The sequence below is a fragment of the Haliaeetus albicilla genome, chromosome 5, assembly GCF_947461875.1.
Source record: "Haliaeetus albicilla chromosome 5, bHalAlb1.1, whole genome shotgun sequence".
NCBI classification, from domain to species: Eukaryota; Metazoa; Chordata; class Aves; order Accipitriformes; family Accipitridae; genus Haliaeetus; species Haliaeetus albicilla.
Genome location: NC_091487.1, coordinates 43,357,313 through 43,377,900, shown reverse-complemented (window position 1 = coordinate 43,377,900; position 20,588 = coordinate 43,357,313). Strand labels below are relative to the sequence as shown.

Genomic DNA, 20,588 nt, shown 5'->3' with positions numbered 1-20,588 from the left:
CATACAAGAAGGTATTCCAGTTTGGTGGACACAGACGAGCTTGGTCACGAATCAGAGCCCTCAGTTTGAATTTAACGTTGCTCCCTGGATACTAGCCTTCACTTGCCTGTACCCGGCCTGCAGCTGTGGCGAGAAGCAGGAAAGATGCTCCAGTAGCAGCAAAACCCCAGAATTTGCATTAAATGAAAAAACCCAAACACTAGTAGCTCTCCCCACCCTATCACTGGCCAAAGGCTTTCCTAAAAGCTCAACGAGGCTGCCAATGCAGGTAAAGGGCAGATCCCAGAACAGCAATCGCACCAGAAGCCTTGTGTGGAACAGCAAGCTTTACAAGCAGCATTGGACAACATCCAGAAATCTTAGACTAACAAACAACTCTCATCCCTAACTGTTTACCCCAGCACACAAAATATGATTTGCTAGAAGGAACGGCAACCCTCTAACAACCAGTGTCGAGCTTCTGTTCAGTTGGACACTTTTAAACCAGCTCTTAACTGTTCACTTCCATATGTAAGGATGACATCACCTTGGGCTTCATGATGTTTAGACAACTAAATGGAGTTTTTGATCTGAGATCAAAGAGAGAGGTTGAACAAGAAGGCCATGAACGTGGGGAATTAGAAAGCGCTAAAGTCCTCAGAAGCAGCTGTCTTGGGATATCAGGCACCAGAGAGAGGAAAAACACCAAGAGCAACTAAGATAGATGCATTAAGATCAGTACATCTAAAGTCTCAGTCACAAACATCTCCAGCTGGCTTCCAGAATTAAACAGAGGATTAAATTGGCACTACAGAAGAAACTGCATTAATTCTTATTTTCAAGGACAGTGATAAACCTTCGATTTCCCAAACAGCAAGGATATTAAACTTAATATATAACTGTCTTTAAATGGGAGCCAGGATTGTGACTACAGAATAACTGAAATCCCATACCTGCTAAGGAAACAGGAAAAACTCCTATTTTAGAACTGCTCACTCCTTCGTCCAAGCTCAGGCAGACTCCATTTTCTCGCTGCTTATCAATTACTTTTAGCCTGTACTCACATAATCCACTCCTCTTCTAATCCTGTCCTGCTACACTGGCTGCCAGCAATCCTTTTTGCAGGAGGTCAGTGTTGGGGCTGACCCAGGATCAGACTGTGGGGTGCCAACAGTTTGCACTGCAGCTGAAGTGCTGGGACGCGTATGGTGGGATGCTACAAAACGGGATTGTTTTTCTCTTCCTAAGGCTGCAGCAAATCTTTGGGATATCAATACTTTCTGTGACTTATGCTAACAGTACTGGAGTAACTAATAACTTACTATTTAAAAAAATCAAAAAAACAGCAAACCAACCCACAAATGTAATGGCCTTCTAAAGACATTCGGATGACAAAATCTGAACAGCACTGAATACAGTGAGTACTTGGGAAAAAAAGCAATTTATAAACCCTAAATTCCAGTGGTCTCTGATGTGTGAGGAAACACACATAACACCATTACACAAACATTTAAGAAAGGAAGCAAAGATGAGAGAATACAGCTGAAACTGCAGAGATATGCATGCTGTGAGAACCACACACGCTGAAATCCAACCAGAGCACCAGGTTTCGACAGCCCAGCTTTTTTGAAGAGACCTGAATGTCTGAGAGGACCTCAGGATCCAACCAGATTTAGGGTGGTGGTTCAGATGGAGAGGCATGAGGAATCCTGAATAGTAACACTGGAGTTCTGGCAATATCCTTAAATCTGAAGCCACGGTTACATATCCCTCTCCAGTACCAAAGCTCCTGGTGGTAGAAGAGTGCTAGAAAGCTAAAACTGTATCTACTATGTTCAGGTGCTTTGCAACATCAATGTGGCACTAATGGTATTTCAGTCCCTTCCATCACAGCCCAGCCTTGATGTATTTAAACATGGACACAAGTTTTCTAACGATTACTGAAAATATAAACAAGGTAGAGAGTAAAAAAAAAAAAAAAACATCAAGGGAGCATGGCCAGATTTCAAAGGTCACATTAGAGATTTTCTTTCTTAACAAGTTCTTCATCAACACAACTCTTGCTCAGGGCGGCAGAGATGGTGACACATGTGAGGGGACACACAAATCTCATTTGGGATCAGCAGTGAAGACAACTCCCCACTCCAAATCTTGTTAATTTGCAAAGGTGCCGGAAAGACCAATATTTCAAGAGATCACAGTTTCCCTTGCAGTTTCCCAGCATTACCTTCACACGGCTAAAGAGCCTGTCAGTTCTTCCAGGGGCCCTCACACCGAATGCCAATATCAGCCTGCTCCCACAGCCCTTCCTCCTCTTTGAGTGACTTTGAAGGAGTCTCTGCCTTGGAAATGAGACTCTGGAAAGAAAGAGCTGGCTTTAAATGTTGCAGGCAGTGCAAATGCAGGGACAGACACTCACGTGTGCATGCCCTCCCCGGAAAGGCTTTAGGTAGGGGCCAGGAGAGTCTTGCGGTCAGCGGAGATTTGCAGGACTATGAAACAGATCTGTGTGTCCTTATCTACAGATGAGGCTGATGTGTTGCCTGGTAGTATTGCGCAGGACTGAATCACCCATGCATTCCAGTGGCAAGAGTGCAGGCTTAGGTAAACAAGACGATAGGTGCTCTTTCAGTAAGTAAACCTCCCAGAGCCTGCAAGAAGGTAGGCTATGCTCTAGCCAGAGAAACAGATGGCTTCTCTCCACCCAAATTTTCTCCTCTTCATCCCCAGTGTGATCTCTGTGTCTCCACAGGCCATGCACATGTCAGAATGAACCTTCTGCCTTTTTAGTAGCCAAGAAAGATGGTTTTGCTTTCATCTTTCAGCACAAATTCCAAAGGGAGACAGGCAAAAGGGAGGTGTGGGGAGAGACAACATTTTGACAGTGTGCCATAATAAAAAAATGACAGAAGCCACAGACAGAGAAGCAAAGAGCCTTCCTGCTTCCCATGCACAATGATAGATGAAAGGGAATGGATGACGGATCAAGCAGCAGGCAGGCTGCATGCAGAACAGACCGTGCACAGCCTCATTCCACTGGGACCAGCAAGTTTTGAGGAGTACGCACGCAGTTGCTACACCAGTCTCATGCTTTTCCCGAATCTTAGCTAGCACGGATGAGGACAGTTGCACTTTTTCTGATGCTACTGTAAAGGGTAGTAATCTAGCTTTAAATTACCTATGCTGTGACCATTATTTCATTTGGGCCAGCTGACTGACGTTTTAGAGAAAGCAATCCCACTGCCTCCCTCACAAAGTGGAGGGATCTTCCACTCTCCAGACTGTACCTGCAAAGTGGACAAGTGATTCTGTTGCAGGGCAGTATTCAGCACAGTGACCCCCTAAACCTACTTAGCCAGAACAGACTAAGTAGCAGTGGGAACTTACAAATGGAGCAAGACCTCCAAGGACTTTGGGGGTGGCAGAGGAAAATCCTAGCATCTGTCAGCGGAGATCCACAGCTCCATTTACGTTTCACAGCTGCCCAGTAACTTGTATGAAATAGCACAGAAAATACAAAACAGCAGTTGAGAGATCCAGTCCAGTTCTCAGGAGATGGCATCCACATCTCATTACTCTTTATCTCATATGGTCATTCAAGACTCTCTTACCTGCAGCTGACCTTTCAGCAGAAAGGCCAAGGATGAAACTGGCCTACTCTTCCTCCCACTTAAGGAAACCCTTCACTATGCGGGAAAGGCAGAAGAGTGTGGGGCTGGTACAAGCACATGTACCTGCTGCGTGCACCGCTACATTTTTGGCAGGTCAGCTCCTTCTCTCTCAAAACATCCTTGTGCTGCTTTGGAAAGAGGAGATGGAAAGAAGCTCTTAGGACTGGCAAGGGATCACATGAGGGTTAGTTTTCCCACCAGTGATTGCTCATTCATTCTTAACCCAGTTAACTGGCCGCTCTTTGGAAGCATCTCTCAACCACCCCAACTCATCCTTCCTTGCAAATGTGCTTCCCTTGAGCCCTTCCCCTTTTCCTGCCTCCCAATCTACTTCTGTGAGCATTATCGCTATTCTCCTCTCCAGTGCTTTTGACCTTAAACTTTGCTAACTTTTCTCCTCCTCTTCTTCCACTCCATGTTCATACTGTTACCAGCCCTCTTCTTTTTCCTGATGGAAACAGTGTCCCGGCCAGAGCCTTCTGTCACAATAAACGCTGTTTTCTGAAGCCCTGTGGGGAAGATGGGATCATTACATGCCAGGACACGTGCTCAGTCCATCATTATGCAAGTCAGTGCTGGAGCCATTTTGTTTCAATTTGCTTCTCTTCAGGGCCCAAGGATCTGCTCACTCATTATACTAAATGAGGTGGTTTCCCAGCTTGAAAGTGCATTTTTTAAAATCTTACTCTGCTTAATGATTCTTTTTGTTAATTTTAAATAGATTTTTAGAATCATTCTTTCTGCTGGTAAAGGACCCACAGCAGTGGAAACTGTGTTTGGAACTCCTGCTCCATGTAATGCATTCTTAATGACTCGAATATTTATCTGGAGGAACTTCCCTCTCTATAGGTGAGATATATTTCATGCTCTTGATTAACACAGAACTTCACTCAGCACAGGAACTGTGCAAACTTTTCCTTACAGGGAGCAATGAATTGCGATATTCTGTAGAGCACCGGAACGCCTGAAATTCAAATTCATACCCGACACAGCTTTGCAACAGGTATTACAGGTGACAGGTCTATTGCTCAGGATCTGGCTGTGAGGGAAATATAACCTCAGAGATCACTTCTTAAAGGTCACCAGCTGCGAGTCTGTTCAGTCTGCTGATGCGTACTGATAGGGCACAGGTGTCCAGGGAGAGTCCGGCTGCCGATGCCGGCCAAACACCTCCTCCACACTTAGCTCCTTCCAGAAGAAGATCGTATATATGTGCCAGCCCGTGTGTTTCTTTAGAGTTGCCTTCAGCAACGGCAGGGATCGTTCTGCACTGGCGGGGGGCTGTTTCAACAGATCCTCCTGCTGTTCGGCCATCCCTCACGAAGGCCACGGGCCAGGGCGATGTGCTGGCACAACCACGGCTCAGCACACAAGAGCCCAAATGGCCTCAAAGGAGCCGCTCCCTCAGACCAGCTTTTTAGGATGAAGCGAGGTTAAGATGAAAGCTAATAAATTGCAGGAGCAATGGAGCTTCCTTCGCGTTACCTGATGTTACTCAGCTTTCCTCAGAAAAGCTTGTGCTGTATGCTCCATTCTAGAGGGACAAGCCGCAGACTGCAGGACACTAATTGCTGTGACGCTAATTGTTTCACATACAGAAGGCGGCATTGGAGACACTGTCCTCTTCACTAACAGGGTTGAATGTTATTAATAGTTTAGTCATATAAAAAAAATGGATTTTCAACTGTCAAAAGATGCAGGAAGACAATCCACGTATTGAGGTCTTTCTGTGACGATTATCTTAATTCTTCTCCTCTGCTTCCTTGTTGCATTCACTTGATGGGTTTCATCTGAGAACAGACAAGCTCTTTGGACCAGAAACTGTGCCTTGTCATGAGCACGCAAAGCACGCACCACAACAGGCTCCTGAATGTCTTGGAGCCTCCAGGTTCTACCTGATACCAGCAATGAAATCACAAAAATTGGACAAATCTGAAATAGTATCACAGCCAGTCAGTATCTAGCATACATCCAGAATAAAAAGACCTCAGCACCAAGACACTCCCCTTTTCTACCACAGTCAAACATGTGTAGGCTTCCTGGGGGGATGAAAAGTTGGGAACTCCCTGGGAATCAATACCTGACGAATGCTTAAGAGCTCAGGAAATGCTGAAATCAAAGTGAAGGAGTGAGTACAAGAGAGGGGACTACTGAGTGATGCTCAAATTGCATGCTACAGACACAACATTCAATTAATATGCAATATTGTTTAAATAGTAGGTTCAGTGAATATTTGTCACCACTGAATAACCGTATGTTCAAATGAAACAGCAAGAAATATTTGTACCTCTTCAGATTTCAATGGGAGGTTTGTAGGGTAATAATTCTCTCTTGGCCAGCTAATTTAATCCTTGGACTAACAAGTGTTCAGCTCACTTTTCAAGGTCTGTATTTCCTACAAGCACTGTCTGTTTTTACATATGAAACTGGAGTAATAGTTCAAATTATTTACTCTTCCTTTCAAAGGGGACTGCATTTTAAAAAGGGTTGAAGTACATGGGTGCACTAAGGAGCACTATGACAAGTTACCTTGTTGAAATTGCACAGCTGACAATATTCCTGGGGAGCTGTTCTCCAGAGCGGAGCCTACACTTTGTACCCCCAAACCACACTATATAAGGCTGGATTTCCTATTGATTACTTCTGAAAGCAATGCTAAGCACAGGAGCTAAGTTGCAATAGTTGGTTAATTTTATTAAGCTTGGGTACTGAAAAGCCCTGAAGACATCTAAAGTGGACTTTAATATTTTTGTTTAACAATTTGCATCCCTTAGTGTCTTAATGTGTTTGCGCCTGTTTAATCTTCTGTAAACTCTTATCTCTGTCCTTCTGATGTATACAAAGTACATTTGAGGAGGGCAGCAAACAGAAATGGGAATTCTTGGTAAACAAAATTCGACACAACCCTTGAAGGAAACATGTTTATTGCCCACCCTGTGCTCTGAGAGCAACATACTATATTGTGCAAGCAGGGGTTCACAGTGCAGACACCAAGCCAGACTACAGCAAAAGCCCCACGTTAAAGTATGCCTCAGGCAACCATTTATTATTGCATGACACACCTCTGAAAAATACTGATATAAAAGATGTTACCAGTTTTGCCACACGTTCACTTTTTCAAAGTCAATTCCATTGCCTAAGCAGATCTGGGCACGTTTCTGGCTGTTGTCATGTGAATTTTCACTTCATAGAGTAAGGGGAAGGAAAATAATTTTGTTACTTTGATGAAGACGCCTCGCACGTTTTGACAAACTCAAGTCCCTCCAGGGTGCTTACTGGCCATGAAGCTCTTTCATATCTCATTCATTATCGGAGAGAGACAGGAAAATACTTCCTCTTTTCTCTTGCATGTGAGTAAATTAGTGAAAACCACAGAGACTCAGTTTCATTAAAAGTGATGGAGTGAGACTGGCTGCAGCCGCTGCACAGTGGGGACCAGGCTGAGCTGACTCAGTGCAGTCTGCCCAGCAAATGCAGAAAAAAACATTAGCTAGAAATTTCTCTGTTGAAGCACTAACTGCTTACTGCAGCCAAATTCCGAGACAGCTTGATGCTGCAAAACCTGAACTCCGAGCCCTCAACTCAAAAGCTACTTGAACGTCTCATGGCTCCTCAGCTCCATCACTCTATAGATTCTAGATGTCCATATGCTAGACCTGCGTATCCCTGCTAGTTTCAAACCAATGCTATTACCATCACCAACTGTTATAGTTTCTACTAAACAACAGCCAATGGGTAATATTTCTGAATAATCTTTCCTCACAAGATTGCCAGGGTAAAGAAAAAGCCCCCAAACCCCACACCCTGGGGATTAACTTCAGCTGCCTCATATTACAAAGCAAGGAAACTCTTGAGATGCAAGGGAAGGGGGACAAGCCATTTGAACACCAGCTAAACCAAACCTCTATCATTGCGCTGAAAACTTGTCTAAAACCTTCTGCTTTTCCTGAGATTTTCATTGTTGCTGTGTAGCACCATGATCGACAGCATCACAAGAAACAAGAGTGAAGATGCTGATGGCAGATGACATTCCTGCCTGTATGCTGCCTGGGCTTGCCTGAACAGAGTGGCAGAAGTGCCACTGCCTGCTAAGGTAGATTAGGGTCCAACTGGTGGTTTCCACTGGTGACACTCACAAGAGCAGGATAATGCAGGTGGCTGGCATGAGACAAAACTTTACGTTACAATTATATGTGAATGCCCTGAAATCCACATGGAGAAGAATCAGAGTGAACTGTGGGTTAGAGCAGCAGCCTTTCATTTCAGAAGTAGGGCAGCAAGGGAGGAGGAGTAATTGGGATCACTCTGCTCTACACCGTAATGTCTTCATACCAGCAGACAGCATGATGCATACCAGCCTCATCACAACATTCAGCCCTCAAGTCAGGCTCTAAGCTCTCTGCTGGCATTAACTGATTATCTGGCAGTATGTTCAAGAGAAGCCTAGAACTGGCAATAGAGGGACTGCTGCGGTCTGCAACTAAAGCATACCCTGATTTCTAAATGTGGCACACCACCTACCTATGTTACGTTCGCCTCAATCTACTGCTCCAAGTCCCTCCATTTTTGTTCCTAGCCCCTGCTGACCTCGATGGCAAAAGAAACACCTTTAATCAAAATCAAGCCATTGGCAAGTTATTTATTAAAGTGTAAGTCCTGGTTCTTGTGACAAGTTAAAAAAATCCACGTGGCTCAGCTTGTCATAAGATCCCCAACCAGGTGTCATAACCCTGTTTGGATGAGTTAACACAACTGACTTCTAGCTCTACTTAGCTCAGATTTCCAGAAAATCTGTGTTCCTACTGAGCATGATAATATACTGCACATACTCCTTTTCCAATGTTTTCTCTGAGAGAAAGCTCTCATCCTTTTGTAAGCTATTCTCTGGTGAACACTAGCACCTCGTAAAGCTCACATCTCTCAGACTCAGGAGTCATGGGCATTTCACAAATTACCGGATCAGATACGTGAAATAGTGAGATTTTGGGACATCCAGCATACAACTCACCCATATAAGTCCTGTTACCAGGGTATCCAGACACTTGGGTCATACATATTATTCTGCTGGGCTCACATCTGCGGGAAGCAGGAAATAACACGCATGCTGAACTGCGTGCAAATTCAGTCCTTAGGAGAACACAAGGAATGGAAACACAGTCAGAGGAGAACAATGCGGGCACATGGTGATCACCTTGTCTTTTTACACAACTCCGCAAATCCTCTGAGGTGGAAGGGTAAGAAAATAAAACCTGAAGTGTCTCGCTGCAACTGGACATCACAAGGGAGAAGGCAGTACCTTTTTCCATCTATGAGGGAATTATGAACATTTTTCTCACTGAAAACTGTAGCAGGCACAACGCTTGTGGTAAAAATAATTCAAACCACCCCTTCTCCAAGATGACTGATAAGACAACAGTACACTGCAGTTGACATGCAAGTGGGTTGGGATATGATGGGGAGGGGAGAGAAGAACAGCTGCTCTCTGACAAGATGCCTGATGTAGGCTGCCAACAAAACAACGCCAACTGCAGATAAGTCATCTCAAACTACCAGATACTCAAAGCCACAAAGGCTAAAAAAGCTTATTTGCAGGTGGGATGACCGAACAGTGCACAATGTGGATGGTATGATGCTGTCCACAATGTGTCCATGAATATACCTTCGGTCCATGCAATGCTGTGCAACTCTGAGACACTACGCATCCTACTATGAAATACATTACTTTGAGCTGCACAACCCCAAAACCGCCTTCATTTCACAGCCCATTGCCAGTGTTCTTCAGTGCAGAAAGTTAGTCCATGTGAGTTATTCTCTCATCAGTACCCAGGAGATATATAGGCTGCACTTACATTTCATGTTTGGGAAGAAATACTAATACTATGCTGAAACACAACCCTTCACCATTAGCAAAAGTAGTTTTGTTGAATAGTGTTGTCATAAAACAGCTGCTATGTTCCTCTTGAGAGGCAGCTATGATTCTGCAGTGGGAAACTTGGCTCCCACATTGTCAGCGAGACTGTGGCCTTGCTCCAAAGTGTGGTGGTGTCCTTCTGAGGCAGGTCTAGGGCAATATGGAGCTGTTCTGGTGATTCAGGGCAAGGTCCCCAAGGGAAAAAGCATGTATTTCTGGCAGAAGTATGACTAATGCCCTCCTCTTGGAACTTGCTGACAGACAGAAATGGGTCTGCAGAGCTGGGGCCACAGGTTTCCCCTTGCCCAAGCAGCTCACCTCTGCACTATAGAAAGATACTAGTATTTCCTGGGGGGAAGCAATGGGTCTGACTGACTCTGCAAATCAAATACGAAGCAGGAAGGGAGCAATAGGAAAGAGAGCAAAATGAGAGCAACGTTTGAAACTTTCAGGCAATTCTTCTTTGCATGAAAGAGTTGATACAACATGGGGTTTTGCCCTTTGTGCTCCTGTTACAAAGAAAGCAAAAAACCCCAAACCTGTTCTGAAGCAGTTGGATTCAGTGACTGTACCCCATCTCCAGTATAATCCACCAGGAGTACCGTGATGGCAAAGGGCTCTGAGCCGCTATTGCAAAGCTACTATTTAACCGCCTAACAAGGACTCAGCTTTTCGTTTCCTTGCTTTTGCAGGCTTGTGTTAGATGCGTGTGTAGCGTCATTCTGCTTCACAAGTAAGGTCTGTACTTGAAACTTCTGCTTTATTTACTTATGTGAAGTGCTTAGCCTCTGAGAAAGCCTTCATACACCACACAGACCAAACATTTCATCTTTCTTTGTTATAGCAGAACATTTAACAGAGAAGCATAGTGTGTGAAGGAGGAAATCTTGTGTTTGCCAGTTCATACAATTGACCCATTCAATCTTGTCTGTTTCCAACCCTGCAGCACTTAGGCTTATATACAATGCGCACAAACAAAAGATGATCCTAAATCCAGCATGGAAAAAAAAATATATACCGTGGCCAATTTACTCAAGATACACTTCTGAGGGATCCTCACAGATGTGGCAACGTATCTTTTAAAATTCTCTGGTCAATAATGAAAACCAGGACTGCCAAGAAATGCGTAATTCAGCCTTAACCCAAACTCAGTGACTTCCTATTAAACTTTTATAAAGAAAAAAGCCAAACAACAATTACAGAGAAACATTTGAGAACACAAGAACTAAATCTATGTATAATCTGTCCCTGGCTAGTCACCTTCTTTCAGAAGGGAAAAAATACACCCCAATTAAAACTCCTTTCAGCACACAACTGTAACCATGGCACTGCTACCACAAGGCATCCGCTTTCAGCAAGCTTCCAGCTGCTGGCTCCTTCTGCATCAACTGGGACGCAGGGAGCTTCCCCTCAGTCACTTGTATTGGATCACGGGCTGGCAGGGTCAGGGTTAAATCAAAAGATTTTTCTGATTCCAGCTATTTGTTTTCACCACAGCTTCCATACTTTCACTCCAAGAACTGAAAACATAAATTCAGTTCTGGAAGAGCAGAAGCACAGAGCATCTGCAGTGCAGACTCAGGCAGACTTCAGATGGGGGTAGATGACCACGAAGGGATGTGAAGTCTCCAATTTAACAAGCCAAGTCATTTCACCGTGAGCAGTGAAGGCAGAACAAAGTGATCACTGTATGACCAAGACTATACAAGATTGCTTTATTCCTGTTTGTGTTGAGGCAGTCACTTGTTTAAAACCGCTACCTCAAATATTTCAAAAGCGCAGTGACCTCACCTAGCCAGTTGGAGTCAGCCTGTGGAAAACTCATTCACAAGTCTCCTGACAGTCCTCCAAACACAAGCCATGCTGGGATGAAGAAAGGGAACACTGATCCTTCTTCCCTCTTTTCTGCGCCTGATTCTGCTCCCCATTATTTCATATCGATACCTTTTCAATCTCAGTCACTCCTCCTCTGCAAGAATCTTTGTGCTGATGCACAAAGCATAACGAATGCCAAGTTAGAAGTACGACAGTAAAGCCACTAACTTCCCATCTGCAGAATCCAGACAGTATCAGCTACTGTCTACCTGTTTGTGCATTGGCTTCCTTGCGGTGGCTTGTTTACAATCCCTCCTCAAGTGCCAGTGAGCCAAAGAAAACATCTTTAACGCAGTTCTGCTGCAACATTAGCCCTTCGCCTGTGGCTGACACAATTCTTATGATCACAGTTACTTTTCTGTTATGGCTGAGATGAAGCATGGTGTTGTCATCAGAGCTCAAAGACCCACAAGCTCACCCTGAGAGTCTTTCACATGAGCCTCACCCAGTGTCTTGGGACCATAAACAAACTTGCACTGAAGTAAAAGTTACAAGAATTAAACCCGGTTATTTCTGTTCAAGCTTATACAGACATTTTCCGATCAAAATATCTAAACCCCACATGTACTTGTCTAGTGTTTTTCCCAATAAAACTAAGGGGTGAAAATCCCTCTCTAGACATTCTTGTTTCAGCAAAAGAATAATTTTTTATTTGTCCTGAATTAAGTAAGTATTAAAATGTGCCTTCATATATGAATAAAAAGGAAGAGAGCTGAGAGATTTGACCAGGTGCAAGAAGCTGGGGAGAAGATGGATGGGGGACAACCAATCTGGACAACGTGGTCAGCACGCTGAGATAAATAATACCTCCCATTGCTATGCAGGAATGTCCCAGCTACGCTAGGAACAGCGATGCAGAAATCTGCACATATGTATTTACTCTCCACGGCTGGACGAGGATGACAATGGGTTGAGAATGAAGCAATAGGAAACCCAGAAAGCTCAGTCCTGGCTCGGATGATTTTTTAAGAGAAAGAGACCAAGGCATGAACAGTCACACCCAGTGGTTAGGATCAATGTCTGCAACTGGATACAGAACAAGGACAGGAACTGAACTAGAAAGCAAGGTTAGAAGAGAGAACATAAGCTGAGGGATAGGAGAAGATTGAGAACAATAGCCAGAAGCTCAGCTGTTAAGCTGAGAAGCCACTGTAAATTCAGCCTTCATTAATCACGGAAACCAATCACCCAATGTGCCCATCCACAGCTACCACTGTTCAACTAAAAGGCTAGCTTATCTTGTAACTGCTTCAAGTCGCAGCTGAGGGACAACTAGTTTTAAGGCCAGTGACCCCTGTCATTGTTCAAAAGGCAAAAATAATTCACTTATTGTGAGGGGAAGGAAAGGGAGTGGTTTTGATGGGCATGTTACACTTTGCTTTATAAGAAACTCACTGCAGTTGTTTGATCCTGTTTATTTTTGTTAGGTGATGGCTACAGATGCCAATCTTCCAATCCTCTAGAGAGTGGGTGCAGCTAGGAAAGAACAACATGTTATTTGATTTACCAGTGCACTCTACATGGGCAATTAATGAGTAACTCTGGGTTTAAAAAAAATTAACAGGGAAGAATGTAACTGATTTATTTTATTTTATTTTTAAGAGGGAGGTGGAGGGGGTGGTAACAGATTTGGAAGACACACACGGTCTTCAGGGAAGCATGAAGACTCAGCTGTCAACAGGCACGAATTCAGGGGGTTGCATGTAGAAAATGGGTGCACCCACAAGGTTTGAGGGCACGTGAACGGAGGCGGCTGACTCGGCAGCTGTGCAAGTATCTTCCATAGCTACAACGAAAATTCTTATTCCTGGAGTGAGACACGTTCTCCTGGTGTGGTAGCTCTCTGAAAACCCAATTACACCGGCCCCCAGTCTGATCCATATTAGGTATGCCTCAGTGATGGACCAGCTTGGCAATAACTCTATCTGCAAGAACTCTCATCGGAAGAGTGAACCCCCAGCAGCAAAAACAATCAAAAAGCAGGCAGGAGCAAGGCTAATCCATTTAAGCGAGACTAAAACAGCCTATATTATTAATAATAATAAAAAACAGGCTTAACTAGTGATGCTAGAAATTATCTGTGTCGGTCAAGCAAAGCACAGACCATGCAGCTACTGAGCGTAACCAGATCTGTGGGGAAGGAGGGAAGAAAAAGGAGAACGGGGACTGAGGGTACTTGGGAAAAGGCAATACACTATCAGTTCTCTGAGTCTCTCAGAGCTTTTCATTGGCTTCACCCCATCAACTCAGAAATCAAAGAGCTTCAAGCATCAGACATTTGCGTCTGCTCCATCTTCATCACAGCCAGACACAGCCCTGCGATTAAAAGAATGGAGAAATAAGGAGCTTACAGATTCACTTTCCCCAGTTGATACGGTGACTCACTGCACTGAGGTATCGATCCACAGGTCTGGCCTCTGCCGACAACTACATGCCACAGGGGTTAATTTAACTCCCCACCACCTGGCACTGCCTCAGACACTTTGCAGAGAACAGTTATAAATTATATAGCCCTCCAAAGGTGGAATGCAGGAGAGCATTTTTTCAGCACGTTTCCTTTGCTACCCATCCTCCTGCAACCGGATCTGCTTTGCTGCTTCCAAGTCTCATTTGTTTTCTTCCTGAAATTATATTGCAGTCATCTACTCAAGCACAAACAGCCCATAGGACACTAAATTAGAGTCACAGAAAGGAAAAAGGGTAAAAAAGGGTACCCTTCCAAAGCAGCCAGTTATTTTATATAATATACCAGTGGGCAGACATGTATGCATGTACAGACCAGGGAAAGCAATTTCTGGAAGGAAGTTTTAAGTAAACACACAACTAATCTTCATCTTACAGAAATGCTGGTCATTTTAGAAATAGCAGTACCTTGAAAGAGTGTAACGGTGATGACTGGAAGGATACGCACACAGTTTTTGATAGTGATATCTCCTCCACCTCAATATGGCAATGGTGTACAGCAACAGGGCAATTTGGAAAAAAGAGATGGAAGTCTTCTCATTTTAGAACTTCCTTTGTCCAGTCCTAACCTGTACCTGGTTTACCGATAACAAACCCGTTCAGGTGTAACAAACAGGGCAGAAACTTAGTACTGTTCAATCCTTGCAAGTTTGTTGATTGTATCAAATACATGTCTGTGTTTTACAGATGCTCACCATGGTATCTCTCAGCAAAATTTCTGGTGACTATAATCCCATGGGAGAACTGAATTGAAAATCTGACTACCTATTAAATTCTATGCTCCTAAAACATTAACCACCAGATTTATGCTCCTGATCCCTCCTAAAATCCCATCTCTTCCATACAGCCTATATGCAAGCTACTGCACAAATCCCACTGATATCCCAGTATGTTTCTGAATCTAGGTCAACATTTCTCCTGGATATTACACAGTAGAGCAACTGTTAACCACCTCCTTTCAGTTGTGGCAAGGTATGAGCTGTTAAGTTGATAGATGGACAAGAAAGCTTTCCTCTTGGAGGGTGGGAGGGTGTCCAAACCTTAATTACTTTCCAGGGAAACAGAACTTTGTGTTTGGTTGCTTTTTTAAAGCTCAGCCCATGTATCTTCCCTTTACTGGTAGTGATCACCAAATCCTTAACCAAGTCAGGCCTTCAGGTATTTCTGCAGTTTAGGATATCCTCCTCTTCCCATCTCCTTGACAGTCAGGTAAGAGCTCCAGCTTAAAAACTGAGAATTAAAATAGAAATTGCCAGATACCAATATTTCAAATGAGTATTTTTGGCTGTTGATAGTTTGGGTTAGAAGTATTAGAAAATGAAATTCTGTTTTATGCACTGGCTGAAAGAGGTGCTGTTAGCCCTGCCTGCAGCCCTGCCACAGAGGCTTACCTCAGAGTATGGAAATTCCTGTGTTCCTGAATCAGCGAGAGATTGTCTAACATTCTCTTCTATCTCTGACATTAGTCAATACCAGAAAGTTTAAATGAAGGTGCAAAAACACATCGGAGCAGACTATTACAGAATAATCTGCACACAGAATAAATTCTCCCTTTCCCCTTACTCCTTTAATTTCAAGTGCTATGCAGTTTTCTTAAGGACATGAAATTCTTTCTTTACCATCAGTGATGATTGTTTCATGAGCACAGGTAACTAACCATGCCTGCCTGAATGGGAGAACAGGACTTTTATCTGACAAAGAGTGACTACTGCTCTCCAAACTCTGCTGAGCTAATATGGCTTGTTTCGCTTAGGGTATATCTGCAATTAAAGGAAACTTAGGCAAGTTAAGCCAAATTAAGTACAGGTGTAAGTTTAAGGTGCATTAACTAAAGAACCCCCTATACAGATGTTTTCAGTCAGAAGTAAAAGGGGTCTGAGCAAGCTAATGAGAACTCAGAGCAATTTATTTCTTGAGGAGAGTGTTGAAGGGGTTTAGTGAGCTCTAATATATCTGAAATTCAACTCTTTCATTAACTTGGTTTCACTTAATTGAGTATTTCTGTGTAGACAGGCCTGTAAAATCTGTACGTGACAGTCCTGACTGAACCTCTACAAGTCACTCAGGCACTTGTGACTCTCCTGGACGTGGCATGTGAACAAATGAAGGAAAAGCCTAATTCATCTTTGCATCTAATTTTGTCAGACCTTATGCAGGTACTTGCTTGTTCAGGGCTGAGTATTTGTCAGCAGCAGACAGAAAGAGGAGATACATACCTCAGCTTGAGATTTTGGCAATCTTCTGCATATAAGCATCTGTAAGATGGAGCATAACAGCCCCTTCATTTAATCTCATTCTTTTCCGTGATGCTTTTAGAAACCAAAGTAGGACATTTGTGAATTCCATGATTATAATTTTATTGACAGAAGAAGATATAATAGTTACATCTAATGTATCCCTAAGGGTTGATAATTGGATGTACATTGTATTCTGGGATGGGAAATCTGACATAAATGCATCTAAATCTCTGAAATAGACTGGAATGTGATGGGCTGGAAGGTAAAGGCGGGAAAATGATGCATCAGGTATGAATATAATATGCACTTTCATTTCATCATTTCCAGCAAAATTTAATGGTTACATTCATCTGCTGTCCCACTACAGTCTCCACTCAAAAGTATATAACAAACAAACAGAAAGAGGGAGCGATGACTGCAAAAAAAGATATGAGGAGTGCTGGGGCTCTGTAATTTCTACCAGTAGACAAAAGTATTAGCTTATGAGCTCAGTCTCATTCACAACCACCACTTTCTGACCCTGGACTACAAACCAAAACATTATCCCTCTAGGTTTGAAGCATTTCATTAGGCAACAGCAGCAACTGGAAGTATCATGGGTCAGACATGCTGCTGCTTTTTCCTGGTCGGTGGAAAACTGCAGAGTTTATACATGCATAAGGGCAAGAGAGACACATCTACCACCTGACAGTTTGATTCATGGACTAATGCTAACGGGCTTTTGCATGAACATGCTGAACTCCTGGGAAACCAAGTACTTGACTGCAGGACGAAGTTAGGATGTGTAACACTGGGGGTGAAAGGAGCATTATGAGATGTAAAGGGATAGTAAAGTATCACTGGGGACTCAAGGAAAGACCCAGCCCCTTGGAATTAGAGGGTAGATTTAGACCAGACGTAAGGAAGAAGTTCTTCACTGTGAGGGTGGTGAGACACTGGAAGAGGTTGCCCAGAGAAGCTGTGGATGCCCCATCCCTGGCAGTGTTCAAGGCCAGGTTGGATGGGGCTTTGAGCAACCTGGTCTAGTGGAAGGTGTCCCTGCCCATGGCGGGAGGGTTGGAACTAGATGATCTTTAAGGTCCCTTCCAACCCAAACCATTCTATGATTCTATAAACGGGAAGCATTACCCTCTCAGCTCTACAAGAACAGTTTGATTTAATTTCTCAGTACTCTAATTGGTACTATGCAGAGATGACAGCTAAACTAGCTTTAACCAGTTATCCTGCATATTAAAAGCTGTGCAACTACATTTAACACATATGTTCACCTGCCAGTATACTGAAGGAAAACCTATAGAAGTCAACAGACATCCAGAGGGCAACACGTGTCATGTCTACAAGTGAGTGGCAATGGTTTATTCATCCCATGCCACTCCATGATTTCATACATTCTCCTGTTCCCTCTCTGCATGAAACCAAGAGGCTTTTCAGACTTTTCTCCAAGAGGGACCGAGCAAGAAAGCCCCCATGTAAGAGCTGCCAAGTCATTGGCCAGAACTCTCACCTAGTATGGGAAAAATGAAGTTCAAGCCCTGGTCTTAATTCAGGGAGAAGAAGCAGCTGAAGTCTGATTTCTTACATGTCAAGTGACAGTACTGAACATGGAAGGGAGCTTCTTGAATTTTACTTGAAAGTCTTTCCTGGAAACAGGATGCTCTTCCCATGAAAGTTTCCATAGTGCTATTGTGGTTTAACCCCAGCCGGCAACTAAGCACCACACAGCCACTGTGGCGGTAATCCAAATTACAGTTTGATTGTAAGCCTTCTCTATCAAGTGACTCAGAAGAAGAATGATTTTAAATGGGGCTCTAAGCAACAACAAGCCTTTGAACAAATTAAGCGGGAGATCATTTATGCAGTAGCCCTTGGGCCAGACGGGCAGGACAAGATGTTAAAAATGTGCTCTATACCACAGCCAGGGAGAATGGCCCTACCTGGAGTCTCTGGCAGAAAGCACCCGGGGGGACCCGAGGCCAACCCCTATGATTTTGGAGTCAGGGATATCGAAGATCCAAGGCTTGCTATACTCCCACTGAAAAAAAAGATATCGGCAGCATATGAAGGAGTTTGAGCTGACTTGGAAGTGGTTGGTACTGAAACAGAGCTCCTATTAGCATCCCAACTGCCAGTGCTGGGCTGGATGTTTAAAGGGAGGGTCTCCCCTACACACCATGCAACTGATGCCACGTGGAGTAAGTGGATCGCACTGATCATACAACGGGCTTAAACAGGAAACCCCAGTCGCCCAGGAATTTTAGAAGTTATCACATACTGGCCAGAAGGCAAAGATTTGGGAATGTCACCAGAGGAGGAGGTGACGTGCGCTGGAGGCCCCACATTGGGTGCCAGAAAGGACTGTCATGGTTTAACCCCAGCTGGCAACTAAGCCCCACACAGCCCCTCACTCACTCCCCCCTGGTGACATGGGGGAGAGAATCAGAAAGGTAAAAGTGAGAAAACTCAGGGGTTGAGATAAAGACAGTGTAATAGGTAAAGCAAAAGCCGCGCACGCAAGCAAAGCAAAACAAGGAATTCATTCAGCACTTCCCATGGGCAGGCAGGTGTTCAGCCATCTCCAGGAAAGCAGGGCTCTATCACGCCTAACAGTTACTTGGGAAGACAAACGCCATCGCTCCGACCATCTCCCCCCCTTCCTCCTCCTCCCCCCAGCTTTTTATTGCTGAGCTTGACGTCCGATGGTCTGGAATACCCCTTCTGTCAGTTGGGGTCAGCTGTCCCAGCTGTGTCCCCTCCCAACTCCTTGTGCCCCCCCAGCCCGCTCGCTGGTGGGGTGGTGTGAGAAGCAGAAAAGGCCTTGGCTCTGTGTCAGCGCTGCTCAGCAGTAACTAAACCATCCCTGTGTTACCAACACTGTTTCCAGCACAAATCCAAAACACAGCCCCATACCAGCTACTGTGAAGAAAATTAACTCTATGCCAGCCAAAACCAGCACAAGTGCAAACCATCCTCTTTTGACAAACCATCATTTAGTTTTCTCAAAATGCCTTCAGGTAGCTTCAGGTACGAGATTTGAAATGTCCTGCTGCAGTCCCTGTTTTGCTATCAGTGCCACACTGCTTGGGGAATCTTGCCCACCAGACTGAGAAGCAGCCTACAGCAAGCATAAGAAAGATCACGTGTGAGGACAAGTGCAAAGTTTTGATCTAGCAAATAAAACTGGAAGTTAATTTGGTTCTCAATTCAAGGGATTTGAGAGAGATGCATGTTTTTTCTGTTTCAGCAGAACATCTATCACCACATTTGCCACAACTCTCACAAACCAACGTATTACAGCACAGTTAAGAGAAGTGCTTGCGCTTCACTGTCCAAAATGTTCCTATTTATAGCATTAATACTGACAGATGTAATGGTGATTCCTAGTGCACAGATTTGTTCTTCTTTACAGTATATTACTCAGTGTTTTTCAGCCTTTTGCAATTTACAGACCCCTGAAGGCATTTTCCAGGGAGGGTGCAAAACCCTACAAGCAAGCTTAAGTCCACAGACAATTGATTTTTCTTAGTTGCTTTTAGCAAACCTCCCACCCCCGAAGTAGCACATGGGTCCCCAAGGGCCTGCCGATTGCAGTTTGGAGGCTGCTGCTCTGCCACAGCAAGGCAGTTCAAGGGATGATTACAGAGAATGCAACGCTGGTATAATGCTGGTGTAGGAAGCTATACGTCTCTATCGAGTTCAAGAAAACATGTGAGGGCACAGCAGAGAAGGCAGCCAGAAATCAGGCCAAGCCAGAAATCTTCTTAAACAATGTAGTTCTGGAAATAGGTATAAGTTACAAATTGATAAATATCAAGGAGTGTGACAATTAGAACACATTCTGTTCTGCAGATGGAAAATTCTCCAAGTAGTAATGACTTGTCGAGGTAGCTAGGTTTTTTCCTATGAAAGCTTAAGCTAAAAAAGCTTCAGCTAAACAAAGAAGAATAGAAGCTGAGGTCTGAATGAAGCATCACCTCCGCTTTGGAGAAACTGAACAACATGCACACATAATAACAGCATTAGAAAGCTGCTGCCATCTATAGTTAACCACCGGCTTTATTCACCCAGATTCCAGTTACAGCAACAGGGAGGCAGCTGCCTAATTGGCTCATACAATAAGTGAAGGTGAGCCAAAGCATTTTCCCAGTTAATACACACCCACTCCTTATTATCAAAGCAGCTTGTCAACATGCCTACAAAATAATGTCATAGGAAGAGAGCAGAGGTTAATCTGTAAATGGTGCCTGACAACCGATGAAGACCCACAGTTCCTGTCTCTGCCAGCCAGTCCATACAAAGCAGGTCAGCAGCTCCCACTCAGGCTGGCTGAGGGGTAATAAAATAGACTCTCTTGTCTCAAAATTGCTGTAATCAGCTCTAAGGAGAAAGCAACTCTAGGGCTGCTCAGGCATTCAAGAGCAACGAGAACACATCAGGACAAGAGAAGAGTAGGAG

The 20,588-nt window shown here is 44.0% G+C and overlaps 1 protein-coding gene across 4 annotated transcripts in view; it reads right to left on the bottom strand.

Moving 5' to 3' along the window:
- The window catches only part of LOC138685519 (transmembrane protein 263-like), a 246,408-nt gene that overhangs the window by 57,136 nt on the left and 168,684 nt on the right, over positions 1–20,588 (bottom strand). The gene's annotated exons all lie outside the window — the stretch shown is intronic.